Source organism: Urtica dioica, chromosome 12 (genome assembly GCF_054948205.1).
Source record: "Urtica dioica subsp. dioica isolate 48M chromosome 12, U.dioica_male_clone48M_v1_H2, whole genome shotgun sequence".
NCBI classification, from domain to species: Eukaryota; Viridiplantae; Streptophyta; class Magnoliopsida; order Rosales; family Urticaceae; genus Urtica; species Urtica dioica.
Genome location: NC_142767.1, coordinates 13,649,092 through 13,656,702, shown reverse-complemented (window position 1 = coordinate 13,656,702; position 7,611 = coordinate 13,649,092). Strand labels below are relative to the sequence as shown.

At 41.3% G+C, this 7,611-nt stretch overlaps 2 long non-coding RNA genes and 1 other non-coding gene across 4 annotated transcripts; 2 read left to right on the top strand and 1 right to left on the bottom strand.

Moving 5' to 3' along the window:
* The first annotated feature begins 1,182 nt into the window (after window positions 1-1,182).
* Window positions 1,183-2,088, top strand: LOC149379309 (uncharacterized). Of its 2 annotated transcripts, none has more exons than XR_016294030.1 (3): window positions 1,183-1,443; window positions 1,524-1,876; window positions 1,990-2,088. It is a non-coding gene; the product is annotated as an uncharacterized LOC149379309 (long non-coding RNA). The 2 variants fall into 2 exon arrangements; XR_016294031.1 differs by having other exon boundaries at window positions 1,969-2,056.
* A 178-nt stretch (window positions 2,089-2,266) lies between these two features.
* On the top strand, window positions 2,267-3,501 carry LOC149379308 (uncharacterized). The gene is made up of 5 exons (XR_016294286.1): window positions 2,267-2,477; window positions 2,548-2,628; window positions 2,713-2,883; window positions 3,083-3,154; window positions 3,260-3,501. It is a non-coding gene; the product is annotated as an uncharacterized LOC149379308 (long non-coding RNA).
* Window positions 3,502-4,231: 730 nt separating this feature from the next.
* Window positions 4,232-4,368, bottom strand: LOC149379307 (small nucleolar RNA Z247). Its single transcript, XR_016294317.1, has one exon. It is a non-coding gene; the product is annotated as a small nucleolar RNA Z247 (small nucleolar RNA).
* Between the last annotated feature and the right edge of the window lie 3,243 nt (window positions 4,369-7,611).

Below are 7,611 nucleotides of genomic sequence, written 5' to 3'. Positions count from 1 at the left end.
TTAAAACTAATAAAATTATAAATATTTTTTGCAGTAAAAATCTAAAATGAGAATGCAAATCCTTAAATAAATGAATTTTAAAAAATACGATAATAAAGTTGAAAGAACTTAAATGAAATACAATTTTGAAACTAAATTCCTCGCAAGAAATGATAACAACGACTCATGAACATTTTAACTAATCACGCTATAAATAAACTATGTACTATAGAAAAACCAGAGGATAGTATAAGGCTTTGAAAAGGAAATGAACTCAGCTAATCTTTTCATTCATCAATGATTGTATTTATACACAAATGAATTTTTACATATGAAAGGGAATATTCGATAATGACAGGCTGTGATGCTGAGGGTATTGCAGCTGGAGATGTACTGATAAAAACCCGTTAGCCAATTAGCATTCTTCTGCTGGTACGATGAACAGTGATTGGTCAGTGGAGGCTGCAATGGGATCGCCACATCAGCAAGGTAACATTTATTTGTGTTTGTGTCAAACGACAAACAATTTTGATGTTATGTCGTTTGAGTTGTGTTGTGTAGTCTTAACATTCCCCGTCAATTTGAGCTCCCTCCGCCCATTGCCGGACCCCAAGGCGGCTCCGGAGATTGGTGAAGAACGCTGCAGAGAGAGGTTTCGTGAGAACATCGGCGACTTGGTCCTGGGCAGGGACGTGTCTGACTTGGAGAGACTTGTCTTGAACTTTCTCTCTAACGAAGAATAGGTCAAGCTCCATGTGTTAGGTGCGGGCGTTGTGGATAGGGTTGGCTGACAATAGCACTGTGCTCAGATTGTCAACCCAAATGATGGGGTTTTGGTTGCCAAAGACCCGGAGTTCAGTGAGGAGAGATCGAAGCCACAGGATTTCGGCGGTGGCTGATGCTAAGCTCCGATATTCTGCTTCTGTTGACGAGCGCGAGACTGTGTGTTGCTTTTTCGAACTCCAGGTAACAAGATTGCCTCCGAGATAGATGCATATGCCAGTGGTGGATCGTCGATCGTCTATGTCCGTCGCCTAATCGGAGTCGGAGAATCCGGTGATACTAAGATCCGGTGAGCGGCGAAGAAGAAGGCCATGATTCAGTGTGCCACCAAGGTAGCGCAGTATTCTTTTTACAGCTTTCCAGTGTGGTTGGAGTGGATTATGCATGAATTGACTGGCTTTGTTTACGCTGTAGCTGATTTCGGGGCGGGTGATGGTGGCGTATTGCAATGCCCCGACTACACTCCGATACTGAGTAGGATCATCAACAGGGTCTCCCTGGTGTGCTGAGAGACGGAGTCCACTAGTCATGGGTGTAGGCAACGATGAGGCATCGAGCATATTGGTGCGACGAAGAAGATCAATGATATACCTCTTTTGAGAGAGGTGAATGCCCTGTGGGGTGTATTGAACTTCTACACCGAGGAAGAAGCTTAGGGGCCCCAGATCCTTAAGTGAAAAGGTATGATCTAGCTTTGTGATTAATGCTTGTACCTCAGTTGAGTTGCTGCCTGTGATAATGATGTCGTCGACATATACCAGGAGATATATGATCGAAGATGAAGTGAATCGCAGGAATAGAGAGGTGTCAGCCCGGGACTCGGTGAAGCCGAAACAAACAAGTGTGGCTCGTAGCTTTTCAAACCAGGCCCTTGGGGCTTGTTTGAGACCGTAGATTGCTTTGTGAAGTCGGCAGACTGTGGGGATCGGTGAAGAGACCTCGAATCCCGGTGGTTGATCCATGTAGACCTCTTCACTAAGGTCTCCATTCAGAAACGCGTTGTTTATGTTGAGCTGATGGATTTGCCAGTTCCGAGATAGAGCAATGGTGAGGACAACACGTACCGTCACTGGTTTGACCACCGGGGAGAAGGTGTCGGAGAAGTCGAAACCAGGTATCTGATGAAACCCCTTCGCTACTAACTGTGCTTTGTATCTAGCAATAGCCCCTGTGGCTGTACGCTTTACTTTGTAAACCCATTTGCAGCCAACAATCTTTCGATGGCAGGGAGCAGGTGTGAGGGACCAGGTGTTGTTGTGTTTGAGAGCCCCAATTTCAGCGAGCATTGCCTGGCGCCAGTGAGGAGTGTCAAGGGCATCCTGCAAGGTACGTGGCTCTTCCTCCGATAAGTTATAAGCACTGGATATGGTTGTGATGTAAGCTTTGGGTTTTCTAATTCCATGTTTGCCTCTGCTGATCATCGGATGTGTATTTGTGATTTGTGGGTGGGCAGTGGAGTGTGGGCCGGGGTTAGAGTTGGGAGGGGAGAGAGGAATGGGTTGTGTGTTGGAAGAGTTGTCAACCGAGGCAGCGGAGTGTGTGGGAGAGGTGGGACATGTGTGAGGTGTTTGTGGTGTAGGAAGGAGAGGATCAGGAAGTACCTGGGGTGATGGCAGCAGGATCGGAGGAGGCGAGCATGGAGCTGTATCGATTGTAGCAGGGGCACGGTTGTGGTATGGAAAAACCGATTCATTAAAGGTGACATCACGAGACAGGTATGTTCGACCGTCTTGGGCCAAACATTTGTAGCCCTTGTGTTGTGGTGAGTAGCCAATGAATGTGCAGGGTTGGGAGCGAAACTCAAGTTTATGCTTGGTATATGGTCGAAGGTTTGGGAAACACTGACACCCGAAAGTCCGGAGAAAGGTATAATCAGGTTTTCTATGAAATTTTTTTTCAAATGGGCTGAGATAATTTATGGTGGCTGATGGAAGTCGATTTATTAAGTAGGTGCTTGAGAAGAAAGCGTCATCCCAGAATTTCTGTGGCATAGAGGCTTGGGCAAGTAGGGTGAAACCTGTCTCGACGATGTGTCGGTGTTTGCGTTCAGCAACGCCATTTTGCTCGGGAGTATGGGGACACGAGACTAGGTGATCAATGCCATGGGTGGTGAAAAATGAGGTAAGGGCTTGAAACTCCCCTCCCCAATCGGATTGAACTTTTTGGATTTTTGATTTAAGTTGGAGTTCGACCTTGGTTTTGAAGTTTGTGAATGTGGGAAAAACATCATATTTTTGTTTTAAAAAATATATCCATGTGTAACGAGAGTGGGCGTCTATGAAGCTGACATAATATTTGTACCCGTTCCGGGATTGAACAGGAGACGGGCCCCAAAGGTCGGTGTGAATGGTTTCAAGAGGAGAAGAGGTGAGAGTGGATGCTTTGTTAAATGGTAATTTGTGTGACTTTGCTTGCTGACAGGCTGAGCATAAATTTAATGATTTGGATAAAGACAAATGACATGAGGAAATAATTTTATTTATGATTTTGACCGTAGGATGGCCTAAACGTTGATGCCAGTGAATTACATCATACTTGCTAGGAATTTTACTGAAAGGTATAGTCTGAGAGGTAAAACACATGGGTACATTTTGAGCCATTTGAACACTGGATGTCACGGTCTTTGGTTGATTGAAAACTGTAGAGGGAGGTGTAGGCTGAGGAATCGTGAAGGTGGCATGGTGGTGATGTGGTCCCAACTTGAATCGATACAGCCCACGCTCAGGCGCTCCTCGAAGAAGAACCTGCTGAGTCACCTGGTCCTTGATAAGACATACAGACGGGTGAAATTCAAAAAACACATGATTGTCTAAGGCAAATTGAGAAACGCTTATCAGGTTTTTTGTTATCTCTGGGACATGTAGCAGGTTTTTGAGAATGAATTTTCTGGAATTAGGTTTATAGGATGAAAGAAGAGAGTATCCAGTATTTGAGATTGAGAGACCAGTACCATTGCCGATGCTGACTTTGTTGTTGCCCCTGTACTCACTGCCAATGTTTAGATTTTGCAGGTCATTGGTGACGTGGTGGGTGGCTCCGGAGTCTGGGTACCAGGCATCGTCACTCGCAGAGTTTTCATTTGGTGAGAATATTGCTGCCAGGGCTGTCGGATTGTGACCTGCTGTGTGGTGCTCGGTTGTGTGGCCTCCGGTGTTGGGACTTGAGAAATTTGTCCCATCTGGTGAGCTGTAGCCAGTGAACGCGCTGTTGTAGCGGTTGAAGCACATGGATGCGACATGTCCCTGTTTGCCGCAGATTTGACACACCAGCCGGCTGTTGGAGCTTCTTCCACGTCCACGGCCGCCACGACCGCCTCTGCTGGGGTATTGATAGGTCTGAGGTGAGTAGTGTTGTTGAGGGGAAGGCCTTGAAGGATATGGCTGTCGGCGTTGGTTGGTGTTGTAGTGAGTGAGGTTGATGTTTGGGAGGTTGGAGTCATTTGTGGGGTTGTTTCCTCTGTCCAGGCGGGCCTCGAAGCTGAGCAGGAGAGAGCTCACGTCATTGAGGGTGAATTGCTCGGATCGAGTGGTGATGGAGACCACTACAGGGTCATATTCGTTGTCGAGCCCTGCAAGGATGTGAAGAATCTGGTCTTCAGTGGACAGCCTGTGGCCTGCAGAGAACAGGATATCAATGCATGCCTTCATCTTTGACAGGTATTCTCTCATCGGGAGATTTCCTTTCTTCATCGTCTAGATTTGGAGTTTGTGTTGGAGGATTTTTGCTTTAGACTGGCCTGCAAAAGCTTGTTCCAGAGTGCACCAGATCTGACAAGCATTTTCTAAACCAACAGTAGAGATAAGAATTTGCTCACTTATAGATGCAAGTAGCCATGAGGCCAGTAGCTGATCCTGGCGAAGCCAAGCGTCATGTGCAGGATTTGGTTGGTCATCAAGTAGGGCTGGTGGTGGTGGTCCTGTGGGCATGAGGATTTCGGTTAGGCCATGACCTCGGACGACCGTCAGCACTTGTTGGCGCCAGAGAAGGTAGTTGCTTTCTGTGAGTCTAATGGTGAGGATTTGATTTCCTGGATTGATCATAGGTTGAGGAATGGGTATGATAGGTTGTTGGTTTATTGGTTCAGCTAGCTGAGGGTTTTGGTTTTGGTTGTGTTCGGCCATTCTGATTTTGAGCTGAGAATGGCTCTGATACCATATAGAAAAACCAGAGGATAGTATAAGGCTTTGAAAAGGAAATGAACTCAGCTAATCTTTTCATTCATCAATAATTGGTTGTGTTCGGCCATTCTGATTTTGAGCTGAGAATGGCTCTGATACCATATAGAAAAACCAGAGGATAGTATAAGGCTTTGAAAAGGAAATGAACTCAGCTAATCTTTTCATTCATCAATGATTGTATTTATACACAAATGAATTCTTACATAGGAAAGGGAATATTCGATAATGACAGGCTGTGATGCTGAGGGTATTGCAGCTGGAGATGTACTGATAAAAACCCGTTAGCCAATCAGCATTCTTCTGCTGGTACGATGAACAGTGATTGGTCAGTGGAGGCTGCAATGGGATCGCCACATCAGCAAGGTAACATTTATTTGTGTTTGTGTCAAACGACAAACAATTTTGATGTTATGTCGTTTGAGCTGTGTTGTGTAGTCTTAACATGTACAATGTAACTATTTATTATTTATGTCAAAAACAACATTCAAGTCCGTTTTTAAGCTAACAAGTGAAGTTTAATTAGGCACGGATCTAACTTGGAACTAGTCACTGAAGTTTCTATCACGTATTTGGAATGGATTGTACCCGCATAGATTAGGCTGAATAAAAGATTTATGGTATTTTCTGTAATTTTTTATATTACTTTGCTCTTTGATAATTAATTGCGATGAGATTTTGTTCTTGGACAATTGCATGAATTGCATTCGTTAAAAAGATGATTTTGCCATGCAATGATTCTTAAATGGAAAACAATGTAATGAAAATTATGAAATGTAATGAAGTGAAGATAATAATACGTATTGCTTCCTAATTTTATAATTAATGTTTAAATAAGTAATTTGAAGTACTATATCATTATCTTATAATAATAAAAAATTTATTTTTCACTATGTGTATGACGTGTTCAACTTTTGAATTTTGAAAACATTGAATATTCTTTCTAGTTAAGGTTTTTTTTTTTTCCAATATTTCTATTTAAGTTTCTCACCTACTGGGACTGATTTTTTTTTTTTTTTTTTTCAGAAATTGTCGTTGAACAAAATGACAGTCAAGAGAATGACCCATCTGGATTCCTTTATAATCGATTGGAGTTGTTGGATTGGGCACTGTCATCGATGCAATACTTATGACAAGAAAAAAATTCGATTTTATGGTACAAATTATTTTAAACTAAACTTATGACTATGAGTACTCTTCTTCTGTGATTAATTAAGGGAAAATAACATATTTATACCCTGTGTTTTAGTGAAATGTCGAGTTTAATCCTCAGTTTTCAAAAATGTCGAGTTCATACCCTCTGTTTAACTAAAATGACGAAATTATACCCTGAAATGAATAACAGCGTCACAAATCTCCCTTTCATTGATATTAACTCTTATATAAGAAAAACCGAATCAAATATAAATCAGTAACCTAATTTCCAAATTCTCAATTTTGAAATAAAAATAGGCTTAAATTGAAATTCAATAATAAAACTCATACCGCCTAAGAAATGACTTCATTCCGTGTTCGAATTGTAACTCTAAATCTTGGATTCTCTGTTCGAATATGCGATTTTGATGACTATCAACTATCGATGTTTATCCCTTTGCCTCTTTCTGTGTTCTTCACGATTAAGAGACTGTTGTTTATTTTTTAGTTTTTAAATAAATTACATATATGGCGCGAATGAATAAAGATAATTGTTGTTTATATTATAAATATTATAGTCAACGTCAATGAAAAGTCAATAAAAAGAATATTTGTGACACTGTTGTCTATTTCAGGGTATAATTTCGTCATTTTAGTTAAACAGAGGGTATGAACTCGACATTTTTGAAAACCGAGGGTTAAACTCGACATTTCACTAAAACACAGGGTATAAATGTGTTATTTTCCCATTAATTAAAGAAGAATCCGTAATATGTTTTTAAAAAATAAATCGAATGCATATTTTTTTATTTTATTTTTTTATCATCATGACAGTTTGAACTCAACAAAGCCAGAAATCAAATTACAAATTCATACAATCGCCAATCAGGACGACAAGCTCTCCCGTTGTTCCAACTTCTACCCTCTACCAAGTAATTAAAATGATACACTTAGTATGTTTCGTGCTTCTTAATAATGACGTTAATTTGGCAACACAAACATGGATTTTAACCTAAATTGATATCAATTAGGATAAGTCATTGGAAAAAATATAGTTCGTTGACAAATAAAAATAGTACAACAACTGTCTGGAGAAGAGCACTTGGTTCCGAGTATGTAGTCTCGAGAACTCCAAGTTTTTAAGCAAAAATTATCTCCAAATATAGACGAATCTAATAAAAAGAGATAACATCAATGAGAGTGTTGAATGATAGGTAAGACTTCTAGCGTGTGCTTGTGTTTGTGAAAAATCGAATGTCCTCGTTTCAGCGGCTCATGTATTTATAGGACTTGGGGTCGAGTACATCGGGTGACCAGTCTCACGTCCATGACAATTATGGTGAGGTGGTAGCCCAATGTAGTGGAGAACGGGGGTCCTACATCAGGAGGACAAGCTCTCCCATTGTTCCAACTTCCAACTTCCACCCTCTACCAAGTAATTAAAATGATAGAGTTCCTATGTTTCGTGCTTCTTAATAATGACGTTAATTTGGCAACACAAACATGGATTTTAACCTAAATTGATATTAATTAGGATAAG